At 41.6% G+C, this 24,201-nt stretch overlaps 12 non-coding genes across 12 annotated transcripts; all 12 read left to right on the top strand.

Moving 5' to 3' along the window:
- Positions 1-11,990: 11,990 nt before the first annotated feature.
- TRNAS-GCU (transfer RNA serine (anticodon GCU)) lies at positions 11,991-12,072 on the top strand. Its single transcript has one exon. It is a non-coding gene; the product is annotated as a tRNA-Ser (tRNA).
- Positions 12,073-13,192: 1,120 nt separating this feature from the next.
- Positions 13,193-13,274, top strand: TRNAS-GCU (transfer RNA serine (anticodon GCU)). The gene has a single exon. It is a non-coding gene; the product is annotated as a tRNA-Ser (tRNA).
- A 621-nt stretch (positions 13,275-13,895) lies between these two features.
- Positions 13,896-13,977, top strand: TRNAS-GCU (transfer RNA serine (anticodon GCU)). Its single transcript has one exon. It is a non-coding gene; the product is annotated as a tRNA-Ser (tRNA).
- Positions 13,978-14,249: 272 nt separating this feature from the next.
- Positions 14,250-14,331, top strand: TRNAS-GCU (transfer RNA serine (anticodon GCU)). The gene has a single exon. It is a non-coding gene; the product is annotated as a tRNA-Ser (tRNA).
- Positions 14,332-15,393: 1,062 nt separating this feature from the next.
- Positions 15,394-15,475, top strand: TRNAS-GCU (transfer RNA serine (anticodon GCU)). The gene has a single exon. It is a non-coding gene; the product is annotated as a tRNA-Ser (tRNA).
- Positions 15,476-16,026: 551 nt separating this feature from the next.
- Positions 16,027-16,108, top strand: TRNAS-GCU (transfer RNA serine (anticodon GCU)). Its single transcript has one exon. It is a non-coding gene; the product is annotated as a tRNA-Ser (tRNA).
- Positions 16,109-16,532: 424 nt separating this feature from the next.
- On the top strand, positions 16,533-16,614 carry TRNAS-GCU (transfer RNA serine (anticodon GCU)). Its single transcript has one exon. It is a non-coding gene; the product is annotated as a tRNA-Ser (tRNA).
- A 571-nt stretch (positions 16,615-17,185) lies between these two features.
- On the top strand, positions 17,186-17,267 carry TRNAS-GCU (transfer RNA serine (anticodon GCU)). Its single transcript has one exon. It is a non-coding gene; the product is annotated as a tRNA-Ser (tRNA).
- Positions 17,268-17,734: 467 nt separating this feature from the next.
- Positions 17,735-17,816, top strand: TRNAS-GCU (transfer RNA serine (anticodon GCU)). The gene has a single exon. It is a non-coding gene; the product is annotated as a tRNA-Ser (tRNA).
- Positions 17,817-18,917: 1,101 nt separating this feature from the next.
- Positions 18,918-18,999, top strand: TRNAS-GCU (transfer RNA serine (anticodon GCU)). Its single transcript has one exon. It is a non-coding gene; the product is annotated as a tRNA-Ser (tRNA).
- A 1,180-nt stretch (positions 19,000-20,179) lies between these two features.
- On the top strand, positions 20,180-20,261 carry TRNAS-GCU (transfer RNA serine (anticodon GCU)). The gene has a single exon. It is a non-coding gene; the product is annotated as a tRNA-Ser (tRNA).
- A 1,101-nt stretch (positions 20,262-21,362) lies between these two features.
- On the top strand, positions 21,363-21,444 carry TRNAS-GCU (transfer RNA serine (anticodon GCU)). Its single transcript has one exon. It is a non-coding gene; the product is annotated as a tRNA-Ser (tRNA).
- The last annotated feature ends 2,757 nt before the right edge of the window (positions 21,445-24,201 follow it).

The raw sequence follows: 24,201 nt of genomic DNA, 5'->3' as shown, positions 1-24,201 counted from the left end.
GACTTACTTTTCTAAAATTATTCAAGTTAATAACTACTAACAATTATCCTAAAATTGCTCAAAGTTAATAATTTAACTTTTTATGATTAGTTAGGCTTATTAACTCACATTCTCTTTTATAAGCTTGACTTTACTTGAGATTCTTCACTTCAATCAACTTCGGTATGTCTACAAATTTAACCTTTACTACGGTCTTGGTGAGAATGTTCGCACATTGTTCTCCAGTTTCATCTTTGTTTTGTCCCTAGTCAACTCTGACTGAAATTTTAATTCAGTAACATGCAATTTCTTCCACTCCTCTCTTATGTGTAGAAAATTTATCATCGGGATTTGATAACACAATCCTACTCCTCAACCCAACCATTCAAGCTTTTGATGAAGCAAGAACCTGGAATAAAAGAAATTAACACCTCATTATACAAAATTTGGATGAATCAAGAGATAATTCTAGAATTAGATTATCTCCTAAGATCAAAGATCTAGAAACAAAATTTTGGAACGTTGTTCTAAATTGAGTCACTCCACAATCGAACTTGATCAAGGCCTAATTGAATGGCTCGGATGTAATCTACCACAAGAATGACATGAAACATAGAAATGACAAAGATGATGCTCAAGGGTATAAATCTCAATTTGAGATCTCAATTTTATTCATCCAAAATCTGACTTTTACATGATAATCTGTGGGTATTTATAGTATCCCACAAAATAAACTTTCAATCCTTGAGATGCAAACTAAAAAAAGTTAGTGCCATAATTTAATCCCAGGATCATAATTTAATGGCCATCCCCTTAAATTTACAAAGAGGAGTCAATTTGACCAATAACTTTCACCCTTTCCCGTTACCAGAATTATGAAATTAAAAATAATAAATACAATTTTCTGACAACTTATCAATCAAATGCAATTTATAGCAACTTCATCCACTACTTCAACCGTGTAAATATTCACTTTTGAAGCTCCAAATGGTCCTTCCTCAATCAAATCAGCTTGTAAAACAGAAATAATTGTTGAACTGAGTCTATCCAATTTTGTAAATCAAGAATGAATGCTTGTTGAATCTTCTTGGCTGGATCGTGTAATAGGTCCAGTTGGAACATTTGGAACATTCTGATCCTTATCATGCTTATATGTAGAAACTTATTGTAACTTACTCTCTGTTTTTCAACCTTCTTTTTAGGCCTATTTCTAGGTTTCTTTGGTTGAGATGACAAGTCTTGTGAAACACATCGAACACTTCGATGATTGAAGCAACCTTTAGTTTCTTCTTGGATATATCTTCGGTTCCTTTTTCTCCTGGCCTAGTGGTTTCTTTTTCACTTTCTTTCTGCCAACGCCAATCGATACTTTTGGAAGATGTTGATGGTCTTTCAATAGTATCTTATACATGCGGTTTTGCGATCATTTTACCTTCATCAATAGGGCTCCGTTTATGTCATATATCTTGAGGAATAGGTCGACTATCTCCACTTTGCTACCTTCTTCTGTCATTTGATCAAGGCTAATAATATTGCTCATCAAACTCGGGATGTAATACACCAGTCAATAGACATTGTGTTGAGTTATGGAGTCTGCTCCCTGTATTTATAGCTTGGTCAATGGCTATATCCGGTAAAGCTATATATGGTACATAGCTATATATAGTAGATGGTTAAATCTGGTAAAGCTATATTTAGTAGACTGAACCATATATATATCCCGTCCAGTAAAGCTCTTAAATGTACTTTTCTATTCTCTGTACTCTCTTGTTGTACATGCCTGAAGTCATCAATAAAAAATCCTTTTAGCCAGAGTTCTCCTTGCAACTTCTCTCTATCCTTCTCTTTGTGTTCATCTAGATCGAGCGTGTGCGTTGTTGTGCGATCCTAACAACTGGTATCGATCCTAACAACTGGTATCAGAGCCAAGCGGCAGTCAGAGCCAGGCGGAAGTCAGAGCTAGGCAAAATTCACCACGATCTGTGAAGATGGAAAGTTCAAAGATTGGAATTGAGAAGTTCGATGGATCCGATCTCGGTTTCTGGAAGATGCAGATTGAAGATTATCTGTACCAGAAAGATCTTCACGAACCTCTGTTGGGGGTGAAGCCGGATACCATGACCACGGAACAGTGGAAGCTCAAGGATCGACAAGCCTTAGGGATGATCCGGTTGACGCTATCCAGAAACGTGGCGTTTAACATCATCAAGGAGAAGACAACGTCAGATCTGATGAAGGCGCTGTCAAATATGTATGAAAAACCGTCGGCTATGAACAAGGTGTATTTGATGCGTAGATTGTTCAATCTACAGATGTCTGAAGGTGGACGTGTTGCGGATCATATAAATGAATTCAATATGATCATAAGTCAACTGGGTTCGGTGGAAATTAATTTCGAAGATGAAATTAAAGCGTTGATTTTGATGTCATCCTTACCCGAGTCATGGGATACTGTTGTTGCCGCAATCAGCAGTTCCCGAGGATCTGATAAACTGAAGTTTGATGAAATTCGAGATGTAGTTCTCAGCGAAAGTATTCGCAAACGGGAAACTGGAGATTCATCAGGCAATGCTCTCAGTGTTGATCGAAGGGGAAGAAGCAAATCAAAGAGCTCAAACAAACATGGGCGTTCAAAATCAAAGAACCGGGGAAAATCTCCAAACAAACCCAACGTAACGTGTTGGAGCTGTGGGGGAAAAGGACACTTTCGGACAGATTGTACAAAGCTAAAGAAGAAGCAGAATCATAAATCTGAAGATGATGATTCTATATACACAACAGAAGATGCTGAGGACGTTTTAATCCTTAGTGTGGATAGCCCAGCTGAATCCTGGATTTTGGATTCAGGTGCATCGTTCCATTCGTCTCCAAGTAAGGAATTGTTTCGAAATTTCAAATCAGGAAATTTCGGGAAGGTGTATCTTGCCGACAATAAAACCTTGGAGATTGAAGGAAAGGGAGATGTCTCCATACAAACTCCAGCAGGAAATCAATGGACATTACAAGATGTCAGATACATTCCTGGTCTCAAGAAGAACCTGATCTCTATTGGTCAGTTGGATAGCACAGGCTATGCAGCAGAGTTTGGAAAGAGTTCCTGGAAGATTGTGAAGGGCGCCATGGTTGTTGCGCGTGGCACAAAATCTGGAACCTTATACACTACTGCAGAGTGTATAAACATGACTGCTGCTGCTGAGAGTGCTTCCAATTCAAGTCTATGGCACAATAGACTTGGACATATGAGCGTCAAAGGAATGAAGATGCTCACTGCGAAAGGAGCTTTAGAAGGCTTAAAATCTGTTGATATGGGTCTTTGTGAGAGCTGCGTTATGGGCAAACAGAAACGAGTTAGTTTCACAAAGGCTGCCAGAGAACCGAAGAAAGTGCGGTTGGAAATGGTCCATACAGACGTCTGGGGACCATCTCCAGTTTCATCACTTGGTGGATCAAGGTACTACGTCACCTTCATCGATGACTTCAGCAGGAAGGTATGGGTTTACTTTCTGAAACACAAGTCAGATGTGTTTACCACCTTCAAGAAGTGGAAAGCTGAAGTTGAAAATCAGACCGGCTTGAAGATCAAATGCCTGAGGTCTGACAATGGAGGAGAGTACAAGAAATCAGAGTTTATAACATTTTGTGCAGCTGAGGGAATTAGATTAATAAGAACAATTCCCGGTAAGGCAAGACAAAATGGTATTGCAGAAAGGATGAACAGAACCTTGAATGAGCGAGCAAGAAGCATGAGGATTCATTCTGGATTGCCAAAGGCATTCTGAGCTGATGCTGTGAACACAGCAGCATATTTGATTAATAGAGGGCCGTCAGTACCCTTGAAGTTCAAATTGCCCGAAGAAGTATGGACAGGAAAAGAACTCAAGTACTCTCACTTGAGAACCTTTGGCTGTACTGCATATGTTCATGTTGATCCAGAGAAGAGAGATAAGCTTGATGCTAAGGCTGTGAAATGCTACTTCATAGGCTATGGCTCTGACATGTTCGGGTATAGGTTTTGGGATGAGAAAAATATGAAGATCCTAAGACACTGTGATGTGACCTTTGATGAAAATGTCATGTACAAGGACAGAGAGAAGATAAACTCTGAGACTACAAAGCAAGTGGGAGTTGAATTTGAGTGGCAAGAAAATTCACACAGTGATGGTACAACAGAAGCTCAAGAAACTCCTGATCCTATTGCTGAAGAACCAGACGTGGCTGATCCTATTGCTGAAGAACCAGACGTGGAGCAAGTTGCACCTGAACAGGTGTTGAGAAGATCATCCAGAACTACCAGAGCACCAGACAGATATTCAACCTCATTACACTATCTGTTGCTGACTGACGAAGGAGAACCAGAGTCCTTTGATGAGGCCCTACAAGTGGAAGATTCAACTAAGTGGGAGCAAGCCATGGATGATGAGATGAGCTCACTTGAAAGGAATAATACGTGGGTGCTGACTGTGTTGCCTACAGGAAAGAGAGCTCTGTTGAACAAATGGGTGTTCAAAATCAAGGTTGAACCAGATGGCAGAAGGAGGTTTAAGGCTCGGTTAGTAGTTAAAGGATATTCACAAAGAAAAGGCATTGATTATGCTGAGATCTTTTCTCCAGTTGTGAAATTAACTACTATCCGAATTCTACTGAGTATTGTTGCATCGGAGAATTTGCACCTTGAGCAAATGGATGTAAAAACGGCATTTTTACATGGAGATCTAGATGAGGAGATCTATATGCAACAACCCGAAGGATTTGCAGCTCCAAGCAAGGAGCACATGGTGTGTAAGCTCAATAAGAGCTTGTATGGACTGAAACAAGCACCAAGACAATGGTACAAGAAGTTTGACTCCTTCATGAGCAAGAGTGGTTTCCACAGAAGTGAAAAGGATCAGTGTTGCTACCTCAAGAAATACACTGATTCTTATGTGTTTCTACTCCTGTATGTGGATGATATACTAATTGCTGGATCAAGTATGAGGGAGATAAACCACCTGAAGGCAAGCTTGTCTTCAGTATTTGAGATGAAAGATTTAGGTGCAGCGAAGCAGATCCTTGGGATGAGGATTTCTCGAGATAGATCTGCTGGCACATTAAATCTATCCCAAGAGACATTGAGAAGGTGTTGTCCAAATTCAAGATGAATAACGCTAAACCCAGGACTACCCCCTTGGCAAATCATATTAAATTGTCAAAGGGGCAATCTCCCAAGACAGTTGAGGAACGTGAGCACATGGCATCAGTTCCGTACGCTTCTGCAGTTGGGAGTTTGATGTATGCTATGGTCTGCACTAGACCTGACATAACACATGCAGTGGGAGTTGTTAGCAAGTACATGGCAAATCCAGGGAAGGAACATTGGGAAGCTGTGAAGTGACTTCTGAGATATCTGAGAGGTACATCCAATACTACACTTTGTTATGGCAATGGCAAAGTAGTTCTGCAAGGTTTTGTGGATGCTGATCTGAGTGGAGATGTAGACTCCAGCAAGAGCACATCTGGGTATATCTACACTATAGATGGAACAGCAGTGAGTTGGATGTCTAAGCTTCAGAAATGCGTTGCTCTTTCATCTACTGAAGCTGAGTACGTGGCCATAGCTGAAGCTGGAAAGGAGATGATATGGATGACAGACTATCTAGAAGAATTAGGCCGGAAGCAGTGCAAGAAGATCCTTTATACAGATAGTCAGAGTGCCATACAGTTGGTGAAAAACCCAGTCTATCATTCAAAAACAAAACACATTAGAAGACGGTACCATTTCACTCGCAGGTTAGTGGAAGAAGGCGATATGTGTTTGGAGAAGATAGAGGGTGCAAAGAATCCAGCAGACATGTTGACAAAATGTGTTGATGTTGGAAAATTAAAGCTATGCAAAGCCCTAATTGGTATGGTGTAGGATCAGTCTCCAAGTGGGAGAATTGTTGAGTTATGGAGTCTGCTCCCTGTATTTATAGCTTGGTCAATGGCTATATCCGGTAAAGCTATATATGGTACATAGCTATATATAGTAGATGGTTAAATCTGGTAAAGCTATATTTAGTAGACTGAACCATATATATATCCCGTCCAGTAAAGCTCTTAAATGTACTTTTCTATTCTCTGTACTCTCTTGTTGTACATGCCTGAAGTCATCAATAAAAAATCCTTTTAGCCAGAGTTCTCCTTGCAACTTCTCTCTATCCTTCTCTTTGTGTTCATCTAGATCGAGCGTGTGCGTTGTTGTGCGATCCTAACAACTGGTATCGATCCTAACACATTGATCGTCGTTCTTACACTGGAACAAGATTGATCCTTTGTCTTGGATCGGTAAAATTTATTTGTTGCAAACCTTCATGTTTTCAATAAACTTATCATCAAGCTCCTTGAAATTTTCTTGATCTCCAGTCATGTGGTTGGTCGCTCCATTCTTTAGGTACCACAGGTTGATCTCCACTTGGTCTTCTCCATATGTGAGGGGGTTTGCCATGATCTTCTCTTCATTGAGCATCAACAAGTTGGGCATTGTCTCGGCCAACATCAATACGAGCTCTTCATCATCAATGAACATGAGGTTTGTCTCCTCATCGCTGTCTTTATTGCGACACTCTCTACCTCATAATACCTGTATTTTCCACAAGAGTAACACTTGATCATACTCTTGTCCTTCTAGGGGTTGACATTGTCATGAATTTGTGAGGTATTGTCACGACCTCCTCTACCACCACGTCCACGACCTCTGTTTTCCTTGTTATGGTTGTCATGTCCCCTCATACTTGAAAAAGAAGACTCAGTTACATCATTCTTTTTTGTTCGTCCGAGCCATTCCTCATGTGTGAGTAAGAGGTATTTCTCCTCCTTTTTGTCTTTGTAGTCATGAAGTCTCTTCTCATGGACTTTAAGACGACCAACGACCTCAACCAATATGTTCTTGAGGTCGTCAAATTGGTCAATGGAGGTAACAATCTACATGAATCTTGGGAAAACAACTCAAAGAAACTTCTTAACAATAGAGATCTCCTCCACGATGTTGCCTAATAAACAGATGTCGCTGATGATCTTCGTCAACTTCATGAAAAAATCGTCTATTGACTCACCGTTCTTCATGCGGATAGCTCAAACTCACTCTTCAAGGTCTATTACTTTGCTTCCTTCACACGTTCCACACCCCACATGCATTGTTTGCAGCGTCTCCCACATTGCCTTTGCCAAGTCCTATTCTACCAACATGAGAAGGACGTGACTGCTCATGTCTGCTTGGTAGATGGCGACAAGAGCCATCCTCTCTTTACGCTCCTCAACGTCACCATGCTCGATGGATTTTCACACGCCTTGTGCCTGTAAGTTAACATGCATCTTTATTGACCATGCTGCATAGTTACTCTTTGTTAGTAACGGGTACTGAAGTACTCCACTCTCCTCCTTTCTACTCCTTATCGTTCACGATCGAAATATAACGAAATAAATAAAAGAGGCAAATAAGAACAAATTGAGGGGAGAGATCTTTTGAATAAAAGAACCTTAATCACTTATTCTTTTTAATTCTCTTATTGACGTGAATAGAGCATACATTTGATGAGTATTTATAGCGGAGAAAGGAATAACCATTCTCCAAAACAAACGATCAACAATTTTTCTAAACTTATTCAAGTTAATAACTGTTCAGAATATTTAGCCTTGAATTATTGTTTAACATATGTATCATATTTAAACCTTTATTATATGCAAATATCTTGTATGAATTTATTACTCTTTCCATTTATTGCTCTTTCCATATCCTTTGTAATTTATTTGATTCGGTACATGATTACAAATAGAGAACTTTCACCACCATTTAGGTGTGGTGATTTTAGCAAATATTCTCATGGTATTAAAGCCCTTTCGGTTGAGCAACCCTGATCTTTTAAAAACTTCTCTATGGCTTCCGAGTACTCTGCCCATCTTCTTTCTTTCAATACTCTAATCCATATGATCAACATCAAACTTTATTCCTTCAATTATCTTCTTTGGAAAAAGTAACTTCTTCCTCTCCTTGAGAGTCTCTTCGAGACTCATTCATACAACAAAAAAGTCGCTTTGGTCGAGTGGTTAAGGCGTATGCCTACTAAGTACATGGGGTATCCCCGCGAGAGTGCGGATCTCTCAGGCAACGAAAAGTTCTTCTTTATTTTTGTAACAGGCCAAGACCAATACTAAAAGATATTGTCCGCTTTGGCCCGTTGCCCCACGAACGCGTAGAAGTTTCTTTTTTATTTTTGTAACAGCACAAGACCATTGCTAAAAGATATTCTCCACTTTGACCCATTACCTCACAAATGGGTAAAGGTTACTTTTTTCTTTTTGTAATAGCACAAGACCACTGGTAAAAGATATTCTCCACTTTTTTCTTTTTGGCCCGTTGACTCACGGAAGTGGTTTCAACACTGTTATAAGGAATGCTTTGTTCTCCTCTCTAACCGATATGAGATAAGTCACTTCCCTTCAGACAACGACAATTAAATAAATTTTGCGCGGTATAAAAGACATACAACACGAGTTTCAAAAATTTCTAGTTATTGACAAAGGGGAAAAAAGGCACAAGACATGCTAGGCTATATCTGTCACTTCCCAATTTTTGAGGTTTCAAGAAATTGGACGGCAACAATAGGATAAATTTTACGTGGATTAAAAGACATACAACATGAGTTTCAAAAATTCGAAGTTATTTACCGACGGAAAAAAAGGCACAAGACATGCTGGGCTATGTTGATGGAACAATGGTTCTACCACCTTGCTTTGAACAAGAAACCTCCTCAACACTTAACACCAAATATTTGGCGTGAAAAGCAATCGATCAACAGCTTCTCTGTCTCATGCTTTCCTCTCTCACCGAGGAAGCCATTGTTGTCGTTGTTGGTATCTCCACTGCATGTGACGTTTGGCTCACATAGGAAACGATGTTCAACCATCATTCAAAAGCTCGTGAACTGAGACTCAAGGATGACTTGCAGCTAATAAAACACGGCACCAAACTGGTTGCTGAGTATGCCCATACCTTCAAAAAAGTATGTGACCAACTTCTCCCTCTCCTTGAGAGTATCTTCGAGACTCATTCATATAACAAAAAAGTTGCATTGGCCATGTGGTTAAGGCATGTGCATGCTAAGTACATGGGTTTCCCCCCTGAGAGTTTGAATCTCTTAGATGATGAAAATTTCTTTTTTGCCCGTTGCCTTACCAAAGCGTAACACTCAACACCAAATATTTGGCGTAGAAAGCAATCGATCAATGACTTCTCTATCTCCTTATCTCCTCTCTCACTGAGGAAGTCATTGTTGTCGTCGTTTGTCTCTCCACTACATGTGACGTTTGGCTCGCATTGGAAACTATGTTCAACCATCATTCAAAAGCCCGTGAACTGAGACTCAAGGATGACATGCAGCTGATGAAACGCGGCACCAAACCTGTTGCTGAGTATGCCCGTACCTTCAAAAAAATATGTGACCAACTTCAACCTCTCATTGGGAGTGTCTTCTAGACTAATTCATAGAACAAAAAAGTTGCTTTGGTTGAGTGGTAAGGCATATGCTTGCAAAGTACATGGGGTTTCCTTGTGAGAGTTCTAATCTCTCAAGTGACGAAAATTTCTTTTTTGCCCGTTGCCTTACCTTCCAAGTTATTTACAAACGGGAAAAAAGGCACATAAAATGTTAGGCTATATCTGTCATGGGATTTGCGATTTCTGATCGGCGACAATAAGATACGTTTTGTGCGGTATAAATGACATACAACACGAGTTTCAAAAATTTCAAGCTATTTACAAACGGGAAAAAAGGCACAAGACATGTTGGGCTATATCTGTCTCGGATCTAAGACTTCCCATCGGACGGCGACAATAAGATACATTTTGTGCGGTATAAATGACAGACAACACGAGTTTCAAAAATTTCAAGTTATTTACCAACGGGAAAAAAGGCACAAGACATGTTGGGCTATATCTGTCACTTCCCAATATTTGAGGTTTCAAGAAATTGAACGGCGACAATTAGCTAAATTTTGCATGGTTTAAAAGACATACAACACGAGTTTCAAAAATTCCAAGTTATTTACAAAAGGAAAAAAAATCACAAGACATGCTCGGCTATGTTGATGAAACAATGGTTCTACCACCTTGGGCTTTGAACAAGAAACCTCCTAAACACTCAACACCAAATATTAGGCACAAGATAGGTTGGGCTATGTTGATTGTATAATCATTCTACCACCTTGCTTTGAACAAGAAACCTCCTCAATACTCAACACAAAATATTTGGCGTGAAAAGTAGCCGATCAATGGCTTCTCTTTCTCCTGCTCTCCTCTCTCAACGAGGAAGCCATTGTTGTCGTCGTTAGTATCTCCACTGCATGTGACGTTTGGCTTACATTGGAAACTATGTTCAACCATCATCCAAAAGCTCGTGAACTTAGACTCAAGTATGACATGCAGCTGATGAAACGCTGTACCAAACCTGTTGCTGAGTATGCCCCTACCTTCAAAAAAATATGTGACCAACTCCTCCCTCTCCTTAAGAGTCTATTCGAGACTCATTCATATAATAAAAAAGTTGCTTTGGTTGAGTGGTTAAGGCGTGTGCTTGCTAAGTACCTGGGGTTTCCCCGTGAGAGTTCAAATCTCTCAGGTGATGAAAATTTATTTTTTGGAAAGTTTTCGATATGTTGGTCTTGTTGATGGAACAATGGTTCTACCAACTTGCTTAGAACAAGAAACCTCCTCAACACTCCACCCCAAATATTTGGCCTGGAAAGCAGTCGATCAACGGTTTCTCTGTTTCCTGCTCTCCTCTCTCACCGAAGAAGCCATTGTTGTCGTTGTTGGTAACTCTATTGCATGTTCAACCATCATTCCAAAGCTCGTGAACTGAGACTCAAGGATGACATGCAGCTGATGAAACGCGGTACCAAACCTGTTGCTGAGTATGCCCCTACCTTCAAAAAAATATGTGACCAACTTCTTCCTCTCCTCGAGAGTCTCATCATGACTCATTTATACAACAAAATGGTTGCTTTGGACGAGTGGTTCCGCGAGAGTTCGAATCTCCCAGGCGACGAAAATTTCTTTTTTGGCAAGTTTCCACACTATTACATGGAATCCTTTGTTCTACTCTATAGCGACAATAAGATACATTTTGTGCGGTATAAATGACATGCTGGACTATGTTGATGGCACAATGATTCTACCACCTTGCTTTGAACAACAAACCTCGTAAACACTCAACACCAAGTATTAGGCACTAGATATGTTGATGGAACAATGGTTCCACCACCTTGCTTTGAACAAGAAACCTCATCAAAACTCAACACCAAATATTTGGCGTGGAAAGCAATCGATCAACGACATCTCTTTCTCCTACTCTCCTCTCTCAATGAGGAAGCCATTGTTGTCGTTGTTGGTATCTCCACTGCATGTGACGTTTGTCTCGCATTGGAAACTATGTTCAACCATCATTCAAAAGCTCGTGAACTGAGACTCAAGGATGACATACAGCTGATGAAACGCGGTACCAAACCTGTTGCTGAGTATGCCCCTACCTTCAAAAAAAATTTGTGACCAAGTTCTCCCTCTCCTTGAAAGTCTCTTCGAGACTTATTCATAAAACAAAATGGTTGCTTTGGCCGAGTGGTTAAGGCGTGTGCCTGCTAAGTACATGGGGTTTCCCCACAAGAGTTTGAATCTTTCAGGCAACGATGGTTCTACCACCTTGCTTTGAACAAGAAACCTACTCAACACTCCTACTCAACACTCCTACTCTCCTCTCTCACCAAGGAAGCCATTGCTATCATCGTTGGTATCTCCATTGCATGTGATGTATGTCTATCATTGAAAAGTATGTTCAACCATCATTCAAAAGCTCGTGAACTAAGACTCAAGAATGACATGCAGCTGATGAAACGCGGTACCAAACCTGTTGCTGAGTATGCCCCTACCTTCAAAAAAAATATGTGACCAAGTTCTCCCTCTCCTTGAGAGTCTCTTCAAGACTCAATCATACAACAAAATGGTTGCTTTGGCCGAGTGGTTAAGGCGTGTGCTTGCTAAGTACATGGGGTTTCCCCGCGAGAGTTCGAATCTCTTAGGCGACGAAAATTTCTTTTTTGGCAAGTTTCCACACTATTACAAGGAATAATTTGTTCTCCTCTACGGGCGACGAAAATTTCTTTTTTGGCAAGTTTCCACACTATTACAAGGAATAATTTGTTCTCCTCTACGGGCGACAATAAGATACATTTCTTGCCATATAAATGACATGCTGGACTATGTTGATGGATTGTCGACAATAAGATACATTTCTTGCCATATAAATGACATACTGGACTATGTTGATGGATTGTTCTACCACCTTACTTTGAACAAGTAACCTCCTCAACACCAAATATTTGGCGTGGAAAGTAGTCCATCAACGTCTTCTCTGTCTCCTCTCTCACCGAGGAAGCCATTGTTGTCGTCGTTGGTATCTCCACTGCATGTGACGTTTGGCTCGCATTGAAAAGTATGTTCAACTATCATTCCAAAGCGAGATTCAAGGATGACATGCAGCTGATGAAACGCGGTACCAAACCTGTTGCTGAGTATGCCCCTACCTTCAAAAAAATATGTGACCAACTTCTCCCGCTCCTTGAGAGTCTCTCCGAGTCTTATTCATACAACAGAATGGTCGCTTTGGCCGAGTGGTTAAGGCGTGTGCCTGCTAAGTACATGGACTTTCCCCGCGAGAGTACGAATCTCTCAGGCGACGAAAATTTCTTTTTTGGCAAGTTTCCAAACTATTATAAGGAATGCTTTGTTCTCCTCTACGGCGACAATAAGATACATTTTGTGCAGTATAAATGACATGCTGGACTATGTTGATGGATTGTTCTACCACCTTGCTTTGGACAAGTAACCTCCTCAACACTCAACACCAAATATTTGGCGTTGAAAGAAGTCGATCAACGTCTTCTCTGTCTCCTACTCTCCTTTCAAACCGAGGAAGCCATTGTTGTCGTCGTTGGTATCTCCACTGCATGTGACGTTTGGCTCGCATTCAAAAGTATGTTCAACCATCATTCCAAAGCTCGTGAACTGAGACTCAAAGATGACATGCAGCTGATGAAACGCGGTACCAAACCTGTTGTTGAGTATGTCCCTACCTTCAAAAAAATATGTGTCCAACTTCTTCCTCTCCTCGAGAGTCTCCTCATGACTCATTTATACAACAAAATGGTCGCTTTGGCCGAGTGGTTAAGGCGTGTGCCTGCTAAGTACATGGGGTTTCCCCGCGAGAGTTCGAATCTCTCAGGTGACGAAAATTTCTTTTTTGGCAAGTTTCCACACTATTTCATGGAATCCTTTGTTCAACTCTACGGCGACAATAAGATACATTTTGTGCGGTATAAATGACATGCTGGACTATGTTGATGGCTCTACCACCTCGCTTTGAACAACAAACCTCATAAACACTCAACACGGTATAAATGACATGATGGACTATGTTGATGGCTCTACCACCTCGCTTTGAACAACAAACCTCATAAACACTCAACACCAAGTATTAGGCACTAGATATGTTGATGGAACAATGGTTCCACCTGCTTTGAACAAGAAACCTCATCGAAACTCAACACCAAATATTTGGCGAGGAAAGCAATCGATCAACGACATCTCTTTCTCCTGCTCTCCTCTCTCAATGAGGAAGCCATTGTTGTCGTCGTTGGTATCTCCACTGCATGTGACGTTTGTCTCGCATTGGAAACTATGTTCAACCATCATTCAAAAGCTCGTGAACTGAGACTCAAGGATGACATGCAGCTGATGAAACGCGGTACCAAACCTGTTGCTGAGTATGCCCCTACCTTCAAAAAAAATATGTGACCAAGTTCTCCCTCTCCTTGAGAGTATCTTCGACACTTATTCATACAACAGAATGGTCGCTTTGGCCGAGTGGTTAAGGCGTGTGCTTGCTAAGTACATGGGGTTTCCCCGCGAGAGTTCGAATCTCTCAGGCGACGAAAATTTCTTTTTTGGCAAGTTTCCAAACTATTACAAGGAAGCCATTGTTGTCGTCGTTGGTATCTCCACTGCATGTGACGTTTGGCTCGCATTCAAAAGTATGTTCAACCATCATTCCAAAGCTCGTGAACTGAGACTCAAAGATGACATGCAGCTAATGAAACGCGGTACCAAACCTGTTGCTGAGTATGTCCCTACCTTCAAAAAAATATGTGTCCAACTTCTTCCTCTCTTCGAGAGTCTCCTCATGACTCATTTGCACAACAAAATTGTCGCTTTGGCCGAGTGGTTAAGGCGTGTGCCTGCTAAGTACATGGGGTTTCCCCGCGAGAGTTCGAATTTCTCAGGCGACGAAAATTTCTTTTTTGGCAAGTTTCCACACTATTTCATGGAATCCTTTGTTCAACTCTACGGCGACAATAAGATACATTTTGTGCGGTATAAATGACATGCTGGGCTATGTTGATGGCACAATGGTTCTACCACCTCGCTTTGAACAACAAACCTCATAAACACTCAACACCAAGTATTAGGCACTAGATATGTTGATGGAACAATGGTTCCACCTGCTTTGAACAAGAAACCTCATCGAAACTCAACACCAAATATTTGGCGAGGAAAGCAATCGATCAACGATATCTCTTTCTCCTGCTCTCCTCTCTCAATGAGGAAGCCATTGTTGTCGTCGTTGGTATCTCCACTGCATGTGACGTTTGTCTCGCATTGAAAACTATGTTCAACCATCATTCAAAAGCTCGTGAACTGAGACTCAAGGATGACATACAGCTGATGAAACGCGGTACCAGACCTGTTGCTGAGTATGCCCCTACCTTCAAAAAAAATATGTGGCCAAGTTCTCCCTCTCCTTGAGAGTCTCTTTGAGACTTATTCATACAATAGAATGGTCGCTTTGGCCGAGTCGTTAAGGCGTGCCTGCTAAGTACATGGGGTTTCCCCGCGAGAGTTCGAATCTCTCAGGCGACGAAAATTTCTTTGTTGGCAAGTTTCCAAACTATAAGACACATTTTGTGCAGTATAAATGACATGCTGGACTATGTTGATGGATTGTTCTACCACCTTGCTTTGGACAAGTAACCTCCTCAACACTCAACACCAAATATTTGGCGTTGAAAGAAGTCGATCAACGTCTTCTCTGTCTCCTACACTCCTCTCAAACTGAGGAAGCCATTGTTGTCGTCGTTGGTATCTCACTGCATGTGACGTTTGGCTCGCATTGAAAAGTATGTTCAACCATCATTCAAAAGCTCGTGAACTGAGACTCAAGGATGACATGCAGCTGATGAAACGCGGTACCAAACCTGTTGCTGAGTATGCCCCTACCTTCAAAAAAAATATGTGACCAAGTTCTCACTCTCCTTGAGAGTCTCTTCGAGACTTATTCATACAACAAAATGGTCGCTTTGGCCGAGTGGTTAAGGCGTGTGCCTGCTAAGTACATGGGGTTTCCCCGCGAGAGTTCGAATCTCTCAGGCGACGAAAATTTCTTTTTTGGCAAGTTTCCACACTATTTCATGGAATCCTTTGTTCAACTCTACGGCGACAATAAGATACATTTTGTGCGGTATAAATGACATGCTGGACTATGTTGATGGCACAATGGTTCTACCACCTCGCTTTGAACAACAAACCTCATAAACACTCAACACCAAGTATTAGGCACTAGATATGTTGATGGAACAATGGTTCCACCTACTTTGAACAAGAAACCTCATCGAAACTCAACACCAAATATTTGGCGAGGAAAGCAATCGATCAACGACATCTCTTTCTCCTGCTCTCCTCTCTCAATGAGGAAGCCATTGTTGTCGTCGTTGGTATCTCCACTGCATGTGACGTTTGTCTCGCATCGGAAACTATGTTCAACCATCATTCAAAAGCTCGTGAACTGAGACTCAAGGATGACATACAGCTGATGAAACGCGGTACCAGACCTGTTGCTGAGTATGCCCCTACCTTCAAAAAAAATAAGTGGCCAAGTTCTCCCTCTCCTTGAGAGTCTCTTTGAGACTTATTCATACAACAGAATGGTCGCTTTGGCCGAGTCGTTAAGGCGTGTGCCTGCTAAGTACATGGGGTTTCCCCGCGAGAGTTTGAATCTCTCAGGCGACGAAAATTTCTTTGTTGGCAAGTTTCCAAACTGTAAGATACATTTTGTGCAGTATAAATGACATGCTTGTGACTATGTTGATGATTTGTTCTACCGCGTTGCTTTGGACAAGTAACCTCCTCAACACTCAACACCAAATATTAAGAAGTCGATCAACGTCTTCTCTGTCTCCTACTCTCCTTTCAAACCGAGGAAGCCATTGTTGTCGTCGTTGGTATCTCCACTGCATGTGACGTTTGGCTCGCATTCAAAAGTATGTTTAACCATCATTCCAAAGCTCGTGAACTGAGACTCAAAGATGACATGCAGCTGATGAAACGCGGTACCAAACCTGTTGCTGAGTATGTCCCTACCTTCAAAAAAATATGTGTCCAACTTCTTCCTCTCTTCGAGAGTCTCCTCATGACTCATTTCCACAACAAAATGGTCGCTTTGGCCGAGTGGTTAAGGCATGTGCCTGCTAAGTACATGGGGTTTCCTCGCGAGAGTTCGAATCTCTCAGGCGACAAAAATTTCTTTTTTGGCAAGTTTCCACACTATTTCATGGAATTGGCAAGTTTCCACACTATTTCATGGAATTGGCAAGTTTCCACACTATTTCATGGAATCCTTTGTTCAACTCTACGGCGACAGTAAGATACATTTTGTGTGGTTCTACCACCTCGCTTTGAACAACAAACCTCATAAACACTCAACACCAAGTATTAGGCACTAGATATGTTGATGGAACAATGGTTCCACCTGCTTTGAACAAGAAACCTCATCGAAACTCAACACCAAATATTTGGCGAGGAAAGCAATCGATCAACGACATCTCTTTCTCCTGCTCTCCTCTCTCAATGAGGAAGCCATTGTTGTCGTCGTTGGTATCTCCACTGCATGTGACGTTTGTCTCGCATCGGAAACTATGTTCAACCATCATTCAAAAGCTCGTGAACTGAGACTCAAGGATGACATACAGCTGATGAAACGCGGTACCAAACCTGTTGCTGAGTATGCCCCTACCTTCAAAAAAAATATGTGACCAAGTTCTCCCTCTCCTTGAGAGTCTCTTCGAGACATATTCAAACAATAGAATGGTCACTTTGGCCGAGTGGTTAAGGTGTGTGCCTGCTAAGTACATGGGGTTTCCCCGCGAGAGTTTGAATCTCTCAGGCGACGAAATTTTCTTTTTTGGCAAGTTTCCAAACTATTATAAGGAATGCTTTGTTCTCCTCTACGGCGACAATAAGATACATTTTGTGCAGTATAAATGACATGCTGGACTATGTTGATGGATTGTTCTACCACCTTGCTTTGGACAAGTAACCTCCTCAACACTCAACACCAAATATTTGGCGTTGAAAGAAGTCGATCAACGTCTTCTCTTTCTCCTACTCTCCTCTCAAACCGAGGAAGCCATTGTTGTCGTCGTTGGTATCTCCACTGCATGTGACGTTTGGCTCGCATTCAAAAGTATGTTCAACCATCATTCCAAAGCTCGTGAACTGAGACTCAAAGATGACATGCAGCTGATGAAACGCGGTACCAAACTTGTTGCTGAGTATGTCCCTACCTTCAAAAAAATATGTGTCCAACTTCTTCCTCTCCTCGAGAGTCTCCTCATGACTCATTTATACAACAAAATGGTCGCTTTGGCCGAGTGGTTAAGGCGTGTGCCTGCTAAGTACATGGGGTTTCCCCGCGAGAGTTCGAATCTCTCAGGCGACGAAAATTTCTTTTTTGGCAAGTTTCCACACTATTTCATGGAATCCTTTGTTCAACTCTACGGCGACAGTAAGATACATTTTGTGCGGTATAAATGACATGCTGGACTATGTTGATGGCACAATTGTTCTACCACCTCGCTTTGAACAACAAACCTCATAAACACTCAACACCGAGTATTAGGCACTAGATATGTTGATGGAACAATGGTTCCACCTGCTTTGAACAAGAAACCTCATCGAAACTCAACACCAAATATTTGGCGAGGAAAGCAATCGATCAACGACATCTCTTTCTCCTGCTCTCCTCTCTCAATGAGGAAGCCATTGTTGTCGTCGTTGGTATCTCCACTGCATGTGACGTTTGTCACGCATCGGAAACTATGTTCAACCATCATTCAAAAGCTCGTGAACTGAGACTCAAGGATGACATACAGCTGATGAAACGCGGTACCAAACCTGTTGCTGAGTATGCCCCTACCTTCAAAAAAAATATGTGACCAAGTTCTCCCTCTCCTTGAGAGTCTCTTCGAGACTCAATCATACAACAAATTGGTTGCTTTTGCCGATTGGTTAAGGCGTGTGCTTGCTAAGTACATGGGGTTTCCCCGCGAGAGTTCGAATCTCTCAGGCGACGAAAATTTCTTTTTTGGCAAGTTTCCACACTATTACAAGGAATAATTGGTTCTCCTCTACGGGCGACAATAAGATACATTTTGTGCAGTATAAATGACATGCTGGACTATGTTGATGGATTGTTCTACCACCTTGGTTTGGAAAAGTAACCTCCTCAACACTCAACACCAAATATTTGGCTGTGAAAGAAGTCGATCAACGTCTTCTCTGTCTCCTACACTCCTCTCAAACCGAGGAAGCCATTGTTGTCGTCGTTGGTATCTCACTGCATGTGACGTTTGGCTCGCATTGAAAAGTATGTTCAACCATCATTCAAAAGCTCGTGAACTGAGACTCAAGGATGACATGCAGCTGATGAAACGCGGTACCAAACCTGTTGCTGAGTATGCCCCTACCTTCAAAAAAAATATGTGACCAAGTTCTCACTCTCCTTGAGAGTCTCTTCGAGACTTATTCATACAACAAAATGGTCGCTTTGGCCGAGTGGTTAAGGCGTGTGCCTGCTAAGTACATGGGGTTTCCCCGCGAGAGTTCGAATCTCTCAGGCGACGAAAATTTCTTTCTTGGCAAGTTTCCAAACTATTACAAGGAATGCTTTGTTCTCCTCTACGGCGACAATAGGATACATTTTGTGCAGTATACATGACATGCTGGACTATGTTGATGGCACAATTGTTCTACCACCTCGCTTTGAACAACAAACCTCATAAACACTCAACACCGAGTATTAGGCACTAGATATGTTGATGGAACAATGGTTCCACCTGCTTTGAACAACAAACCTCATAAACACTCAACACCGAGTATTAGGCACTAGATATGTTGATGGAACAATGGTTCCACCTGCTTTGAACAAGAAACCTCATCGAAACTCAACACCAAATATTTGGCGAGGAAAGCAATCGATCAACGACATCTCTTTCTCCTGCTCTCCTCTCTCAATGAGGAAGCCATTGTTGTCGTCGTTGGTATCTCCACTGCATGTGACGTTTGTCACGCATCGGAAACTATGTTCAACCATCATTCAAAAGCTCGTGAACTGAGACTCAAGGATGACATACAGCTGATGAAACGCGGTACCAAACCTGTTGCTGAGTATGCCCCTACCTTCAAAAAAAATATGTGACCAAGTTCTCCCTCTCCTTGAGAGTCTCTTCGAGACTCAATCATACAACAAATTGGTTGCTTTTGCCGATTGGTTAAGGCGTGTGCTTGCTAAGTACATGGGGTTTCCCCGCGAGAGTTCGAATCTCTCAGGCGACGAAAATTTCTTTTTTGGCAAGTTTCCACACTATTACAAGGAATAATTGGTTCTCCTCTACGGGCGACAATAAGATACATTTTGTGCAGTATAAATGACATGCTGGACTATGTTGATGGATTGTTCTACCACCTTGGTTTGGACAAGTAACCTCCTCAACACTCAACACCAAATATTTGGCTGTGAAAGAAGTCGATCAACGTCTTCTCTGTCTCCTACACTCCTCTCAAACCGAGGAAGCCATTGTTGTCGTCGTTGGTATCTCACTGCATGTGACGTTTGGCTCGCATTGAAAAGTATGTTCAACCATCATTCAAAAGCTCGTGAACTGAGACTCAAGGATGACATGCAGCTGATGAAACGCGGTACCAAACCTGTTGCTGAGTATGCCCCTACCTTCAAAAAAAATATGTGACCAAGTTCTCACTCTCCTTGAGAGTCTCTTCGAGACTTATTCATACAACAAAATGGTCGCTTTGGCCGAGTGGTTAAGGCGTGTGCCTGCTAAGTACATGGGGTTTCCCCGCGAGAGTTCGAATCTCTCAGGCGACGAAAATTTCTTTCTTGGCAAGTTTCCAAACTATTACAAGGAATGCTTTGTTCTCCTCTACGGCGACAATAGGATACATTTTGTGCAGTATACATGACATGCTGGACTATGTTGATGGCACAATTGTTCTACCACCTCGCTTTGAACAACAAACCTCATAAACACTCAACACCGAGTATTAGGCACTAGATATGTTGATGGAACAATGGTTCCACCTGCTTTGAACAAGAAACCTCATCGAAACTCAACACCAAATATTTGGCGAGGAAAGCAATCGATCAACGACATCTCTTTCTCCTGCTCTCCTCTCTCAATGAGGAAGCCATTGTTGTCGTCGTTGGTATCTCCACTGCATGTGACGTTTGTCACGCATCGGAAACTATGTTCAACCATCATTCAAAAGCTCGTGAACTGAGACTCAAGGATGACATACAGCTGATGAAACGCGGTACCAAACCTGTTGCTGAGTATGCCCCTACCTTCAAAAAAAATATGTGACCAAGTTCTCCCTCTCCTTGAGAGTCTCTTCGAGACTCAATCATACAACAAATTGGTTGCTTTTGCCGATTGGTTAAGGCGTGTGCTTGCTAAGTACATGGGGTTTCCCCGCGAGAGTTCGAATCTCTCAGGCGACGAAAATTTCTTTTTTGGCAAGTTTCCACACTATTACAAGGAATAATTGGTTCTCCTCTACGGGCGACAATAAGATACATTTTGTGCAGTATAAATGACATGCTGGACTATGTTGATGGATTGTTCTACCACCTTGGTTTGGACAAGTAACCTCCTCAACACTCAACACCAAATATTTGGCTGTGAAAGAAGTCGATCAACGTCTTCTCTGTCTCCTACACTCCTCTCAAACCGAGGAAGCCATTGTTGTCGTCGTTGGTATCTCACTGCATGTGACGTTTGGCTCGCATTGAAAAGTATGTTCAACCATCATTCAAAAGCTCGTGAACTGAGACTCAAGGATGACATGCAGCTGATGAAACGCGGTACCAAACCTGTTGCTGAGTATGCCCCTACCTTCAAAAAAAATATGTGACCAAGTTCTCACTCTCCTTGAGAGTCTCTTCGAGACTTATTCATACAACAAAATGGTCGCTTTGGCCAAGTGGTTAAGGCGTGTGCCTGCTAAGTACATGGGGTTTCCCCGCGAGAGTTCGAATCTCTCAGGCGACGAAAATTTCTTTCTTGGCAAGTTTCCAAACTATTACAAGGAATGCTTTGTTCTCCTCTACGGCGACAGTAAGATACATTTTGTGCGGTATAAATGACATGCTGGACTATGTTGATGGCACAATTGTTCTACCACCTCGCTTTGAACAACAAACCTCATAAACACTCAACACCAAGTATTTGGCGTTGAAAGAAGTCGATCAACGTCTTCTCTTTCTCCTACTCTCCTCTCAAATCGAGGAAGCCATTGTTGTCGTCGTTGGTATCTCCACTTCATGTGATCCACTTCATGTGACGTTTGGCTCGCATTCAAAAGTATGTTCAACCATCATTCCAAGGCTCGTGAACTGAGACTCAAAGATGACATGCAGTTGATGAAACACGGTACCAAGGCTCGCATTCAAAAGTATGTTCAACCATCATTCCAAGGCGCTCGCATTCAAAAGTATGTTCAACCATCATTCCAAGGCTCGTGAACTGAGACTCAAAGATGACATGCAGCTGATGAAACGCGGTACCAAGGAAGCCATTGTTGTCGTCGTTGGTATCTCCACTTCATGTGATGTTTGGCTCGCATTCAAAAGTATGTTCAACCATCATTCCAAGGCTCGTGAACTGAGACTCAAAGATGATATGCAGCTGATGAAACGCGGTACCAAACCTGTTGTTGAGTATGTCCCTACCTTCCAAAAAATATGTGTCCAACTTCTTCCTCTCCTCGAGAGTCTCATCATGACTCATTTATTCAACAAAATGGTCGCTTTGGCCGAGTGGTTAAGGCGTGTGCCTGCTAAGTACATGGTGTTTCTGAATCTCTCAGGCGACGAAAATTTCTTTTTTGGCAAGTTTCCACTCAGTTTCAACACTATTAATGGAATCCATTGTTCAACTCTACGGCGACAATAAGATACATTTTGTGCAGTATAAATGACATGCTGGACTATGTTGATGGCACGACCAACTTCTCCCTTTCGTTGAGAGTCTCTTTGATACTCATTCATACAACAAAAAAGTTGCTTTGGTCGTGTGGTTATGGCGTGTGGCCCCTAAATACATGCGGCTTCTCTTTTTTATTTTTGTAATGGTCCAAGACCACTACTAAAAGATATTGTCGGCTTTGACCCATTGTCTCATGAATGCGTAGAGGTTTATTTTTTGTTTTTGTAACAGCCCAAGACCACTACTAAAAGATATTGTCCCCTTTGGCCCCTTGCCTCACGAACATGTAGAGGTTTCAACACTATTATAAGGAGTGCTTTGTTCTCTTCTCTAACCAATATGGGATCTGTTACTTCCTTCAGTCGGCGATATAAGATAAATTTTGCGCGGTATAACAGACAGAACACGAGTTTCAAAAATTCCAAGTTATTAACAAAGGGGAAAAATGCACAAGACACAATAAGATAAGTTTTACATGGTTTAAAAGACATACAACACGAGTTTCAAAAATTCCAAGTTATTTACAGACGGTAAAAAAGGCAAAAGACATGGTGGGCTATGTTGATTGAATATTGGTTCTACCACCTTCTTTTGAACAAGAAACCTCCTCAACACTCAACACCAAATATTTGGCGTGAAAAGCAGTCGATCAACGGCTTCTTTGTCTCTTGCTCTCCTCTCTCAATGAGGAAGCCATTGTTGTCGTCGTTGGTATCTCCACTACATGTGACGTTTGTCTCGCATTGGAAACTATGTTCAACCATCATTCAAAAGCTTGTGAACTGAGACTCACGGATGACATGCAACTGATGAAACACGGTATCAAACCTGTTGCTGAGTATGCCCGTACCTTCAAAAAAACATGTGACCAACTTCTCCCTCTCCTTGAGAATCTCTTCGAGGCTCATTCATACAACAAAAAGTCGCTTTGGTCGAGTGGTTAAGGTGTGTGCTTGCTAAGTACATGGGGTTTCGTTGCAGGAGTTTTGAATCTCCCAGGCCACGATAATTTCTTTTTTATTTGTGGAACAGTCGAAGACTACTACTAAAAGATATTGTCCGCTTTGACCCATTGCGTCACGAATGCGTAGAGGTTTCTTTTTTATTTTTGTAACAGCCCTAGACCACTACTAAATGATATTGTCTTCTTTGGCCCGTTGCCTCATTAATGCATAGAAGTTTCTTTTTTATTTTTGTAACAGCCCAAGACCACTAATAAAAGATATTGTCCGCTTTGGCTTATTGCCTCACGAACGCGTAGAGGTTTAAACACTGTTATAAGGAATGCTTTGTTCTCTTCTCTAACCGATATGTGATCTGTCACTTCCCTTCGAACGACGAAAATAAGATAAATTTTGCGCAGTATAAAAGACATACAACACGAGTTTCAAAAATTTCAAGTTATTTACAAACGGGAAAAAAGGCACAAGACATGCTGGGGTATATTAGTCACTTTCCAATTTTTGAGGTTTCAAGAAATTGGACAGCGATAATAAGATAAATTTTACGTGGTTTAAAAGACATACATCACGAGTTTCAGAAATTCCAAGTTATTTACAGTTGGTAAAAAAGGCACAAAGACATTCAAGGGTATGTTGATGAAACAATGGTAACCACCTTGCTTTGAACAAGAAACCTCCTCTCAACACTCAACACTCAACACCAAATATTTGGAGCGGATAGAAGTCGATCAACAGCTTTTATGTCTCCTACTCTCCTCTCTCACCGAGGAAGTAATTATTGTCGTCGTTGGTCTCTCCACTACATGTCGTTTGGCTTGCGTTGGAAACTACGTTCAACCATCATATTATAGCCCGTGAA

Source organism: Cucurbita pepo, chromosome 3 (genome assembly GCF_057944985.1).
Source record: "Cucurbita pepo subsp. pepo isolate OVF chromosome 3, ASM5794498v1, whole genome shotgun sequence".
Lineage (NCBI taxonomy): Eukaryota > Viridiplantae > Streptophyta > Magnoliopsida > Cucurbitales > Cucurbitaceae > Cucurbita > Cucurbita pepo.
This window is presented reverse-complemented; position numbering and strand designations above follow the sequence as displayed.